General features: G+C 28.5%; 1 protein-coding gene and 1 long non-coding RNA gene across 2 annotated transcripts in view; one reads left to right on the forward strand and one right to left on the reverse strand.

Annotated features, from left to right (window-relative positions):
- The window catches only part of LOC111684666 (extended synaptotagmin-2-B), an 87,562-nt gene that overhangs the window by 36,501 nt on the left and 36,130 nt on the right, over positions 1-14,931 (reverse strand). The gene's annotated exons all lie outside the window — the stretch shown is intronic.
- On the forward strand, positions 12,596-13,901 carry LOC124419882. The gene is made up of 2 exons (XR_006940870.1): positions 12,596-13,523; positions 13,596-13,901. It is a non-coding gene; the product is annotated as an uncharacterized LOC124419882 (long non-coding RNA).

Below are 14,931 nucleotides of genomic sequence, written 5' to 3' on the forward strand. Positions count from 1 at the left end.
GTTCTAGTTCAGTTCTAGTTCAGTTCTAGTTCAGTTCTAGTTCAGTTCTAATTCAGTTCTAGTTCAGTTCTAGTTCATTTCTAGTTCAGTTCTAGTTCAGTTCTAGTTTAGTTCTAGTTCTATTATGGTTCTTTTCTGCTACTTTCGCTACTAGTTCTCTAGAAATATCTTGAGTTTTCATTGATTTTTTTTGTTTTAAAATCAGAATAATTTTTTGTTGACTACGAATATTTTCTCCCCCAAATGCAATTTGATGAAGTGCACTTTGATCATGGAAAAGTTTTTTCTATGGAACTTTTATTTTCAGAGTTTCATAAAATGTATTCATGTAAAAGATAAAATTTACTACAAAATATTATGGTGGTACTTTTAAAAACGACAGTAAATGAATTTGGCAACTATAGAAACTATACCTTTCAGAGCATAAACATAATGGAAAATTATTTAAAAACATGTCATACATTTATCTCGCAAATGAGAACCTGCTTATTAAAATTACCACGCGACACCCTATTTCCGACTAGCTGTCATCTAAACATTTACACACACACTCACACTAAAATATAAATCAGCCAAAATATAATATTTATTTTTTCTAATCTAAACGCAAGTAAGTTGTATGTATTTTAGTTCCCAAATGTTTCCGTTGTTGTTTCTCCTCTAGATACAACAAAATCAAAGCAATCCCCCACAGGCATTTAAATTGTACCTCGAGATTGGTTAATGACAAATATAATATTCAGCAGAATCATCAGCACCTCAACCAACAACATCTCGACTAAATGATGACAAAAACTATCATAAAACAACATGAAAAGATGAAATTTATGTCTACTAAATGAAGACAAACATTTTTTTTTGTGTAGAATGAAGATGAATCATAAAATTTAGTTAAATGAGAAAAAATTTTTAAAATCAAAGATATTTTATTAGTTTTTTTTTAAAGCAACGTAAAAAAATAAGAGGGATTAAAATGATTTTAAAGACATTTTTATGTTTAAAAGCGAAAACTATATAAATTTTTGAAATTTCTTTTCGATTAAAAATAAATATGGGAATTATTAGAAATGTAATAAATTTTGCCCAAGAATCAAATTTATACCCACTTGATGTTTAAGTTTTATACTAAACTGATTCTAACGTTGAAACTATAAAGTCAACACACAAATGCGGTAAATGTGTTATTTGCGTTTATTTGTTAGTGTAGTGAAAGAAATGTAAAAATATTGGATTTTTATTGTCTGGAGGTTCGATGTCATTAGAGAACAGCACGTAACTAACGAATACGTTGATAATGTTGAATGGTTATTGGCAAAGCACTAAATATCCTTAGGGTATTGAAAAAACATTATGCTGACAATATAAGATAACAAAAACTAATACTAGTGTTATTACAACTTTTATTTGTTAAAATCACTCGAGAAATTAAAAGTGTCAATTTAAAGATGGTCTATAGTGAAGTATAGTCTATTCTATCGGCTAGTATATAGTCTAATTTAAAGTCTAGTTTATAATTCATTCTATAGTCTAGTCTATAGTCTGGTCTATAATTAGTCTATATTCTAGTTTATAGAATAGTCTATAGTCCTGTCAATAGTCTTTACTATCGTCTAGTCAATGTTCCAGTATATAGTCTAGTATACAGTCTATTATATAGCCAATAATCTAGTCTATAGTCTAGTATAGTCTATAGTCTAGGCCGTAGTATAGTCTATAGGCTAGTCTATAGTCTGGTCTATAGTCTAGCCTATATTCTAATTTATAGTCCAGTTTATAGTCTAGTTTATAGTCTAGTCTATAGTCCAGTAAATAGTCTTTTCTATCGTATTGTCAATGCCAATAGTCTAGACTATAGTCTAGTCCATAGTCTAGTATGTAGTATAGTGTATAGTCAAGTCTTTAGTATAGTCTATAGTCTAGTCAATAGTATAGTCTGTAGTATAGTCTATAGTCTAGTCTACCGTCTAGTCTATAGACTAGCCTATAGGTCTAGTCTATAGCCTAGTATATAGTCTAGTCTATAGTCTAGTCTATAGTCTAGTCTATAGTCTAGTCTATAGTCTAGTCTATAGTCTAGTCTATAGTCTAGTCTATAGTCTAGTCTATAGTCTAGTCTATAGTCTAGTCTATAGTCTAGTCTATAGTCTAGTCTATAGTCTAGTCTATAGTCTAGTCTATAGTCTAGTCTATAGTCTAGTCTATAGTCTAGTCTATAGTCTAGTCTATAGTCTAGTCTATAGTCTAGTCTATAGTCTAGTCTATAGTCTAGTCTATAGTCTAGTCTATAGTCTAGTCTATAGTCTAGTCTATAGTCTAGTCTATAGTCTAGTCTATAGTCTAGTCTATAGTCTAGTCTATAGTCTAGTCTATAGTCTAGTCTATAGTCTAGTCTATAGTCTAGTCTATAGTCTAGTCTATAGTCTAGTCTATACTCTAGTCTATAGTCTAGTCTATAGTCTAGTCTATAGTCTAGTCTATAGTCTAGTCTATACTCTAGTCTATAGTCTAGTCTATAGTCTAGTCTATAGTCTAGTCTATAGTCTAGTCTATAGTCTAGTCTCTATAGTCTAGTTATAGTCTAGTCTATAGTCTAGTCTATAGTCTAGTCTATAGTCTAGTCTATAGTCTAGTCTATAGTCTAGTCTATAGTCTAGTCTATAGTCTAGTCTATAGTCTAGTCTATAGTCTAGTCTATAGTCTAGTCTATAGTCTAGTCTATAGTCTAGTCTATAGTCTAGTCTATAGACTAGTCTATAGTCTAGTATATAGTCTAGTCTATAGTCTAGTCTATAGTCTAGTCTATAGTCTAGTCTATAGTCTAGTCTATAGACTAGTCTATAGTCTAGTATATAGTCTAGTCTATAGTCTAGTCTATAGTCTAGTCTATAGTCTAGTCTATAGTCTAGTCTATAGTCTAGTCTATAGTCTAGTCTATAGTCTAGTCTATAGTCTAGTCTATAGTCTAGTCTATAGTCTAGTCTATAGTCTAGTCTATAGTCTAGTCTATAGTCTAGTCTATAGCCTAGTTTATAGTCTAGTCTATAGTCTAGTCTATAGTCTAGTCTATAGTCTAGACTATAGTCTGGTCTATAATCTAGTCTATAGTCTAGTCTAGTCTAGTCTATAGTCTAATCTATAGTCTAGTCTATAGTCTAGTCTATAGTCTATTCTATAGTCTAGTCTATAGTCTAGTCTATAGTCTAGTCTATAGTCTAGTCTATAGTCTAGTCTATAGTCTAGTCTATAGTCTAGTCTATAGTCTAGTCTATAGTCTAGTCTATAGTCTAGTCTATAGTCTAGTCTATAGTCTAGTCTATAGTCTAGTCTATAGTCTAGTCTATAGTCTAGTCTATAGTCTAGTCTATAGTCTAGTCTATAGTCTAGTCTATAGTCTAGTCTATAGTCTAGTCTATAGTCTAGTCTATAGTCTAGTCTATAGTCTAGTCTATAGTCTAGTCTATAGTCTAGTCTATAGTCTAGTCTATAGTCTAGTCTATAGTCTAGTCTATAGTCTAGTCTATAGTCTAGTCTATAGTCTAGTCTATAGTCTAGTCTATAGTCTAGTCTATAGTCTAGTCTATAGTCTAGTCTATAGTCTAGTCTATAGTCTAGTCTATAGTCTAGTCTATAGTCTAGTCTATAGTCTAGTCTATAGTAGTCTATAGTCTAGTCTAAAGTCTAGTCTATAGTCTAGTCTATAGTCAAGTCTATAGTCTAGTCTATAGTCTAGTCTATAGTCTAGTCTATAGTCTAGTCTATAGTCTAGTCTATAGTCTAGTCTATAGTCTAGTCTATAGTCTAGTCTATAGTCTAGTCTATAGTCTAGTCTATAGTCTAGTCTATAGTCTAGTCTATAGTCTAGTCTATAGTCTAGTCTATAGTCTAGTCTATAGTCTAGTCTATAGTCTAGTCCTTAGTCTAGTCTATAGTCTAGTCTATAGTCTAGTCTAGTCTATAGTCTAGTCTAGTCTATAGCCTAGTCTATAGTCTAGTCTATAGTCTACTCGATAGCTCGTTTGTAATAAGATTTCTCTGAGTGTATGAATCCCAAAACGTATTAGTAACCATCTAAAAATTTCAATATCAATGTGTTATAAATAATAAACACATAATATTACAAACAAATATTTATGCACTTTTAAGTTAAGGATTTAAGGCCTGAAAACCAACAAAATTCAACAAAATAAACAAAAAGTGTAAAAGATTAAATATTATCATAGTTAAACCTATTAAAACAATTCTATGAATATTAAGGAATTTAATATATTTTTTATGAATATTTATTAATTCATTTTATTGCTGTTAATTTGATTTTATTTATTTCATACTCCAGTTTGGATTTTTTATTTGAAAAAAAGGCATTAATGTAATTCCTGTTAATTTTAAAGTTTTTGTGTTTCTGTGAAATTTATTCGTGTGTGTGTGTGTGTGTATGTATTATTGTGTTTGTTTATTTTTGCCTAATTAATTACAGTTGAATAAATAAAATACTTGATTTGCATTTTTGCAACCAAAATAAAATCGCATGAAAATACCACAATTACAGTAAACACATATACACAAAATAAACAAGAAAAAAAAACACATATATGTATAGAAATTTACAAAAATTATACGAACACTATTGCAATATTCTTATAGGATTTGAGTTTACCAAAAGTTGGGGCAAATTTGAGAATGAATTAAAAAAAATTACTAGACGATAACTTACTACATATTTCGTTTAAAGCTCTTATCAACTTTTGCAAAAATGTTATATTTTTCTTATTAAGGGTACTTTTCTGTTTCAATTAGTACCAAAATAAAAGTATTCCTTATAAGACAAAAAAATTTTGCGAAATATATATTGCAGAACTAGAACTGAACCAGAACTAACCTAGAACTGAACTAGAACTGAACTAGAACTGAACTAGAACTGAACTAGAACTGAACTAGAACTGAACTAGAACTGAACTAGAACTGAACTAGAACTGAAGTAGAACTGAAGTAGAACTGAAGTAGAACTGAAGTAGAACTGAACTAGAACTGAGCTAGAACTGAACTAGAACTGAACTAGAACTGAACTAGAACTGAACTAGAACTGAACTAGAACTGAACTAGAACTGAACTAGGACTGAACTAGAACTGAACTAGAACTGAACTAGAACTGAACTAGAACTGAACTAGAACTGAACTAGAACTGAACTAGAACTGAACTAGAACTGAACTAGAACTGAACTAGAACTGAACTAGAACTGAACTAGAACTGAACTAGAACTGAACTAGAACTGAACTAGAACTGAACTAGAACTGAACTAGAACTGAACTAGAACTGAACTAGAACTGAACTAGAACTGAACTAGAACTGAACTAGAACTGAACTAGAACTGAACTAGAACTGAACTAGAACTGAACTAGAACTGAACTAGAACTGAACTAGAACTGAACTAGAACTGAACTAGAACTGAACTAGAACTGAACTAGAACTGAACTAGAACTGAACTAGAACTGAAGTAGAACTGAAGTAGAACTGAAGTAGAACTGAAGTAGAACTGAACTAGAACTGAGCTAGAACTGAACTAGAACTGAACTAGAACTGAACTAGAACTGAACTAGAACTGAACTAGAACTGAACTAGAACTGAACTAGAACTGAACTAGAACTGAACTAGAACTGAACTAGAACTGAACTAGAACTGAACTAGAACTGAACTAGAACTGAACTAGAACTGAACTAGAACTGAACTAGAACTGAACTAGAACTGAACTAGAACTGAACTAGAACTGAACTAGAACTGAACTAGAACTGAACTAGAACTGAACTAGAACTGAACTAGAACTGAACTAGAACTGAACTAGAACTGAACTAGAACTGAACTAGAACTGAACTAGAACTGAACTAGAACTGAACTAGAACTGAACTAGAACTGAACTAGAACTGAACTAGAACTGAACTAGAACTGAACTAGAACTGAACTAGAACTGAACTAGAACTGAACTAGAACTGAACTAGAACTGAACTAGAACTGAACTAGAACTGAACTAGAACTGAACTAGAACTGAACTAGAACTGAACTAGAACTGAACTAGAACTTTAATTTAACCTCTTGCGAACATTTTAAAGCTTAATTAAGTAGTACCAAACTAAAACCGTACTATTTAAGATACCAAATGTTTTGTATAATTGTATCTATTATAGTCCTCGTACCCACTTATTCAATGTAAACATTGTTATTTTAAAGTTTTAAATAAAACATCAACAATACCAAGAACAACAACATCAATACCTGGCAGTTTTGTGTGAGCCTTGTTCGGAACTAAGCGATGACTTTCTAGATTACCTATGGACTCAATATTAAATACTTTTCCATTGAATAAAGCACATTAAAATAATTATATCGGAAAATAGTTTTTTTTTTAATTAGTTAAAACTGCAGGGTATTAATGCAAAACCCTTGCATACATAAATGATAATGTGTGTGCGTGTATTCATTGTATTGTCTATGTGTACGTACATACGTATGTATGTTTAAACGTCTCAGGCATGTAAATAACAAAATTTCCAACGGAAATTAACAATGTTTCGTACAGAAGTTTAATAACATTGAAGTTAAATTAGCAAAAATTTTTGTAATGTGGAAAAAGTATTAAGTCAAATTGAAAAAAAAGTTTAATATTAAAATTTCGACAAATTTGAAAATGTAATTTAAAAATAATTTAAAATAATTGCTTAATCGTTTTCTTTAGTTCTTCACATTTTATCTATTTCGCTTGAATTAAGTTAATCCTTTCTATTTGCACCGCTGCCATAAACTCATCAAAACACATCTATCAATCCAAAAAAACATGCACAAACATGTTATTTAAAACTTAGTTAACCGTAGAAAAACAAATAACTAAATACAATTTAACAATAAAATAATACAAAATTAAAGGATACAAAAAAATTCTTTAAAATTTTAACAGTATTTTTTTAATTACAAAAAAAAAACAAACAATAAACAGATTTAGTTATTGAAATAATTTTAATAAAAAATATTGCAAATTATTAAATCACATAAACATTTCTGTGAATAAAATAAAAAAATGTATAATAAAAATATTTAATTTAGATACAATTCCAAAAAAAAAAACAAGTATCAATGTAAAGTCGGGCATAGCCGACCATATGATACCCTACAGCAGACAGTAATGTTAAAAATGAGGATTATTTAAAAAAATAAAGTGTTTGATTTGTTTTTTTAACTTTATTCCGGATATTTTCTCTGAACTGAACTAGAACTGAACTAGAACTGAACTAGAACTGAACTAGAACTGAACTAGAACTGAACTAGAACTGAACTAGAACTGAACTAGAACTGAACTAGAACTTTAATTTAACCTCTTGCGAACATTTTAAAGCTTAATTAAGTAGTACCAAACTAAAACCGTACTATTTAAGATACCAAATGTTTTGTATAATTGTATCTATTATAGTCCTCGTACCCACTTATTCAATGTAAACATTGTTATTTTAAAGTTTTAAATAAAACATCAACAATACCAAGAACAACAACATCAATACCTGGCAGTTTTGTGTGAGCCTTGTTCGGAACTAAGCGATGACTTTCTAGATTACCTATGGACTCAATATTAAATACTTTTCCATTGAATAAAGCACATTAAAATAATTATATCGGAAAATAGTTTTTTTTTAATTAGTTAAAACTGCAGGGTATTAATGCAAAACCCTTGCATACATAAATGATAATGTGTGTGCGTGTATTCATTGTATTGTCTATGTGTACGTACATACGTATGTATGTTTAAACGTCTCAGGCATGTAAATAACAAAATTTCCAACGGAAATTAACAATGTTTCGTACAGAAGTTTAATAACATTGAAGTTAAATTAGCAAAAATTTTTGTAATGTGGAAAAAGTATTAAGTCAAATTGAAAAAAAAGTTTAATATTAAAATTTCGACAAATTTGAAAATGTAATTTAAAAATAATTTAAAATAATTGCTTAATCGTTTTCTTTAGTTCTTCACATTTTATCTATTTCGCTTGAATTAAGTTAATCCTTTCTATTTGCACCGCTGCCATAAACTCATCAAAACATCTATCAATCCAAAACATGCACAAACATGTTATTTAAAACTTAGTTAACCGTAGAAAAACAAATAACTAAATACAATTTAACAATAAAATAATACAAAATTAAAGGATACAAAAAAATTCTTTAAAATTTTAACAGTATTTTTTTAATTACAAAAAAAAACAAACAATAAACAGATTTAGTTATTGAAATAATTTTAATAAAAAATATTGCAAATTATTAAATCACATAAACATTTCTGTGAATAAAATAAAAAAATGTATAATAAAAATATTTAATTTAGATACAATTCCAAAAAAAAAAACAAGTATCAATGTAAAGTCGGGCATAGCCGACCATATGATACCCTACAGCAGACAGTATGTTAAAAATGAGGATTATTTAAAAAAATAAAGTGTTTGATTTGTTTTTTTAACTTTATTCCGGATATTTTCTCTTTTTTATTGGGAAAAAAGAGATTTTTCACAAGAGGGATCGCCACTAAAGTGGTGTAGGGTATAAAAAAGAAACTTAAAGCAAGACGGACAAAATTAAATTTGCTATAATGACTTTAGGAACTTAGACTAGACTTGTCTATAGTCTAGTCTATAGTCTATTCTATAGTCTAGTCTATAGTCTAGTCTATAGTCTAGTCTATAGTCTAGACTATGGTCTAGTCTATAGTCTAGTCTATAGTCTAGTCTATAGTCTAGTCTATAGTCTAGTCTATAGTCTGGTCTATAGTCTAGTCTATAGTCTAGTCTATAGTCTAGTGTATAGTCTTGTCTATAGTCTAGTATATAGTCTAGTCTATAGTCTAATCTATAGTCTACTACATGGTCTAATCTATAGTTTGGTCTATGGTCTAGTATATGTACTAGTTTATAGTGTAATCTAAAGTGTAGTCTGTGGTCGTTATGTGTGTAAATTTCTGAAATTTGTTAAAATTTTGTGTGAATTTAAAAACGAAACATCCAAATCTCTTAATTCTGTCTGAAAAACATCAGTAGGAATCAACCAAAAAAAAAAAAATTCAAGTATTTTTCTCATTTATTCCTCTAAGGCCTTTAGTCATGAAAAATCGTTGTCATTTGTTAGATTTCATCCTTAAATCTTCTAAAACCAAATAATTCATACTAGTTTCTTTTACTGCAAATAGTATGTATGTTTTAAACCATATTAAGCTTTCAAGCCTTAAATCCTTATTTAATCTTTAATGCTAGGTGTTGCCAAAAAACAAACATTAAATATTTTGCCGTTAAATTCAGGATTTTCCTGAAAAAAAAATCGTTTTTTTTCAGTTTTTGTTTAGCCTTTATATAAAGGTGCCATTTATCTAGTAAAAAATAAAATTTAATCTTTCCTTTTTGCTATTGCTTTTGTTCTAAGCATTTTATCAGTTATTAGTTTAAATATGCTTTCTCTCTCTCTCTCTCTTATTGTCCTGTTTATTGCCGGCCATTGTGCTTTATAAGAGGAAGTTGTCTGTCCGTCTGGTGGCGTGTATAATTTGAGAAAGCTGTTATAAAAGGAGAGAATACTCATAAAAGGACAAACAAATAATGCTAATTCACAGCTGTTATAGTGGTATATTTTGTTGTTTTTATTGCATTTTTGTCCTTTTAACTGCACTACATTTTTGTAATATGTTAAAAACAGCAAAAGATATTGGGATGAAATTATGGGCCGACAACTTTTATATACAAAAAAGACAAGTTATTGATCGATAACAGTTCTATAGATCAGTTATCCATTGATAACTATTCTATCGATAACTATTCCAAAGAATAGATAAGTTGTCGATCGATAACTATTCCATAGAACAGCTCAGTTATCGATCGATAACTATTCCATAGAATAGCTCAGTTATCGATTGAAAAGTATTCTATAGAATAGCTCAGTTACGATCGATAACTATTCTGTAGAATAGCTCAGTTATCGATCGATAACTATTCTATAGAATAGCTCAGTTATCGATCGATAACTATTCTATAGAATAGCTCAGTTATCGATCGATAACTATTCTATAGAATAGATTTGTTATTGATTGATAATTTTTTGAGTGAATATTGATTATTTTAAATATTTTTCTTTAAATTAACTGTGTAAATATTTCCCTTAATTGCTTTTGAATCCATATACTTTATTAAATCCCTAATTAATTCCCAATTAACGCTTTAAAATCTCATTAAAATAGATAAAGATCTAAAAGTTTAACAAACGTCTCAAACAATAGAAAAACATAAAAACACACCTACAATCAAATAAGAAAAAATTAAATTTTACAAAAATAGATTGAAATAGAATCATTAAAACCACAAAAGAAAATAACAAAGACAAAAAAAAACCTTTTTAAATACACAAATTAAGCATGACATTTAACCCAAAAAGAAAACAACATGAAATCCCATTCCTCATCTTCTTCACCAATTCTTTTTTTATTTTTTTATTCTTGTCTTTTAGACTTTATGACTTTGGTGTCATTTTACCCATAAAAAACACACAACAACAATAAAATCAGACGAATGAAATCAACAACTTAAAAAACTCTCAAAAAGTCAATGATATAAACTCTCATACTGGTAATAACTAAAGTAAATAAACAAATGAATAAAATAGGAGAAAATAAAATAAAAACAAATTAACAAAATATATCTAAAAATAAGAAAAAAAATTCAGATGACCCTTCAATCCGCACAACGAGAAAAAAATTTATAAAAGAACTAAATGAAAGAATAAAAAAATAAAATAAACAACAAAATAAACATTCATGTTGATTTTGTCATTTATAACAACAAAAGCAAGAGCAGCAACAATAATAATGATAGAACGAACGCACAGTGATGGAGATGGTAGAGAAAATGTAAATAAATTAAAAGTACTAAACTATGATACAAAAAAGTACCAAATATTTTTCTTAAAATATCGATCAATTACTTCTATCTTTGCTATTGAAAAGGTTATTGATTGATACGTAACTGTTTTCTCTGCTAACTGTTTTCTATTTCATAGAAAAAGTTTTTGATCGATAACAGTTTTCTATTCTATAGAAACAGTTATCGATCGATAACAGTTTTCTATTCTATAGAAACAGTTATCGATCGATAACAGTTTTCTATTCTATAGAAACAGTTATCGATCGATAACAGTTTTCTATTCTATAGAAACAGTTATCGATCGATTACAGTTTTCTATTCTATAGAAACAGTTATCGATCGATAACAGTTTTCTATTCTATAGAAACAGTTATCGATCGATAACAGTTTTCTATTCTGTAGAAACAGTTATCGAAAATACTGTTTCTATAGTTTTCTATTCTATAGAAACAGTATTTTCTACTCTATAGAAACAGTTATCGATCGATAACTGTTTTCTACTCTATAGAAACAGTTATCGATCGATAACTGTTTTCTACTCTATAGAAACAGTTATCGGTCGATAACTGTTTTCTACTCTATAGAAACAGTTATCGATCGATAACTGTTTTCTACTCTATAGAAACAGTTATCGATCGATAACTGTTTTCTACTCTATAGAAACAGTTATCGATCGATAACAGTTTTCTATTCTATAGAAACAGTTATCGATCGGTGACTGTTTTCTATTCTATAGAAACAGTTTTCTATAGAAAAGTTATCGATCGATATCTTTACTTTTCTATAGAAAAGTTATCGATCGATATCTTTACTTTTCTATAGAAAAGTTATCGATCGATATCTTTACTTTTCTATAGAAAAGTTATCGATCGATATCTTTACTTTTCTATAGAAAAGTTATCGATCGATATCTTTACTTTTCTATAGAAAAGTTATCGATCGATATCTTTACTTTTCTATAGAAAAGTTATCGATCGATATCTTTACTTTTCTATAGAAAAGTTATCGATCGATATCTTTACTTTTCTATAGAAAATTTATCGATCGATATCTTTACTTTTCTATAGAAAAGTTATCGATCGATATCTTTACTTTTCTATAGAAAAGTTTGCGATTGATGTCTTTACTTTTCTATAGAAAAGTTTGCGATTGATGTCTTTACTTTTCTATAGAAAAGTTTGCGATTGATGTCTTTACTTTTCTATAGAAAAGTTTGCGATTGATATCTTTACTTTTTATAGAAAAGTTATCGATCGATATCTTTACTTTTGTATGGAAGAGTGCTATCTAGTCTATAGAGCCTTTAATAACTTTTCCTTGCGAAAGTACCATTACCAAAAAGTACTTTTTAAATTGTATTCTTTTGCGCCTATTCCTGGTCTTAATAATTTAAAGTTGTTGTGAAATCTAAATGTAAACCTACACACACGCAATTCTATATTTGCTTTTTGTAGTTGTTGCTTTATTTATTTAAAAAAAGTGTTTATTTTCTATTCTTGTTGCTTTTGTTGTTGTTAACAAAAAGTATCTTAAAGATATCAAACCTGTAACAGGCAACATGTTGGTAGGTTGTATACAACCAAAAACAAAAGCAAAATGTTGTCAACATTTAAACGTGAGTGTTGTACACACGTTGGTGGCAAAAACTTTAATGGGAAAGACCAGTTTATATCAGTTGATATTAAACCGTTCGATGGCGTGTGATTTTTAAGCGGATGAAATCGAGTTTTTAGAAAAAACGAAATGCAGTTTTGTGGAATTGTTATTGAATGAATTGAATATTGAACAAAAAAAAAAACAAATAATGCGTGTTATGAATTGTTGAATAAATGTTGTTGTTAGTGGTCGGTCGGTTGTCGTAAACGTCATCATTGAAGAAGTTTGTTATGTTGTTGTTTTTTTAAGTTAGTATATAATTTTTGTTGTTTTTTTATTATTTTTCCTGTGCTTGTGTGTGTTTTTTTTGTATGTTTCTCTGTTTGTTTTTATTTACCGCTTAAAGTTGTTGAACAACTAATTTTATTGTTTGAACGTCTGGGCCCTCATCTACCCGCCTGCCCGTTCGTTAGTCTGTCACCTCGATTTAAGCCACTTTTAAATTTACAAGTTCTAATCAGCAGCCTCTATATATACTCTCTTACTCCCTGAAGAACGGGTCGGTCTGTCGTTAAATGTGTGTGTTGTTCGTTGTTTTTGTACTTCGTGTTTAGTTGTCGTTTCACTGTTTACGATTCTATCCAAACGTGTGCTAAGCTATTTGTGTGGGTTCGAGAAAAGTATCTGTGTATGAATATGCTTGAGTATCTGTCTGTCTGTCTGTCTGGCTGGTTGATAATGTATATGCCGCCTTTTGTTTTTCAACACAACAATCAACTCCAATCAGTTTGTTTATAACCGGTCTATGAATCAGTTTGTGTGCGTTTTGTGTTACGCTTTTTCAAGAGTAGAAATTTCATATATTTCTATAAGAATATTAAACGAAAATTTTGTTTTTAAAATGAAAATATAAAAAAATTTGTTTTAAGATTTTTCGGGAAAATTTCAAAATTTTTTTTCCATATTTTTAAGAATTTATTTTTTGAAATTTTAAAGTGAGTATTTTTTGTGCATTTGCAAAAACCAGTTTTAAAAGCCTCAACAAACTCCTTTTGGTCGTACTGTAGGTGTTTTAGTGTTGTATTCTGATTCGTTACATTAGTTATTTAAATCCCTAAAGTTATCGGGATTCATCCAAAGAATACAAATTATGAAATTAAGCTGTTTTTAGCTGCAATAAATTGAAGAAGCAATGCGAAATGTTTAAGAATAATGAGTCTTGTATAAAAGTTATGTGAAAATGAATCTCAGTGTGTAAAAAGAAATAATAAATATTTTATTAATTTATCTCCCCTTAAACCCAAAAAAAACTTATAAAAATGTAATTTGTGAACATGTTGTAATAAATAAAGCTCTATATTGATACTTTTGGAGGAAAGAAAAACAAAAAAAGTTTAAGAAATGTAATTAAGTTCGATAAAAGATACAAAAGTATCTAATAAATATTTGTATGAAATTAACATAAAGTAATAATATTCTTATTAATGAAATTAAACAAGTTTGAAAATTAAAAAGAAATATAACAAAATTTAAAACAAAAAAAAAAAAAAATAAAACTTTTGAAAATGAAAATTTGTGTAATTAATTTGTTAAAAATTTAAAATCTAAGCAAAATTCTGTCTTCAAAGTGTTTTTTATAGTGAAAGATACAAAAGTATCTTAAAGATATTTCACAATAACATAATTCCAATGCTAATTTAAGATACAAAAGTAATAAATTGTTTAAAATATCAATTTTATAATAAAATATCTAAATATCTTGAAAAATGTGCTTAAAATACTAAAAGATACAAAAGTATCTAAGATTTATAAATTCAAAATTATTGAAAATTTTATTAAAAAAAATTCTAAGAAAATGTGAAAATAATTGAAATTAAATTAAAATATGGAAAAAAAAATATGTTTCAAATATAAAAAATTAAAAAAAACATATAAACGTAACTTAAAGAAATTATCCAAAGTTTCAAAGTGTTTGAAAAAATAATAGTTTAAAAAATTGTTGAAATTTTTTTAAGAAAACGTGTTTACAAATCAAACAGTTTTAAAGAAACTTGAAAGACACTCAAAACAAAATTTACAGCTAAATGTCAATAAAATTTTAGGATTTTCTTTAATGTGAACATAAAACTTTAAAAACTATTAACATTTCTTAATAAATTTTAAAGTCTCAGACACGGGTTATGATGCGCTCAACAGGCTCGATAAAGACCTTGGTGTATTTCATCAAAATTTATGTTCCGTTCTAGATCTAGGTTAGTTCTGTCCTGTTCTAGTTCTGTTCTAGTTCTGTTTTAATTCTGTTCTAGTTCTGTTCTAGTTCTGTTTTAATTCTGTTCTAGTTCTGTTCTAGTTCTGTTCTAGTTCTGTTCTAGTTCTGTTCTAGTTCTGTTCTAGTTCTGTTCT

Source organism: Lucilia cuprina, chromosome 4, assembly GCF_022045245.1.
Source record: "Lucilia cuprina isolate Lc7/37 chromosome 4, ASM2204524v1, whole genome shotgun sequence".
In the NCBI taxonomy this organism is placed as follows: domain Eukaryota; kingdom Metazoa; phylum Arthropoda; class Insecta; order Diptera; family Calliphoridae; genus Lucilia; species Lucilia cuprina.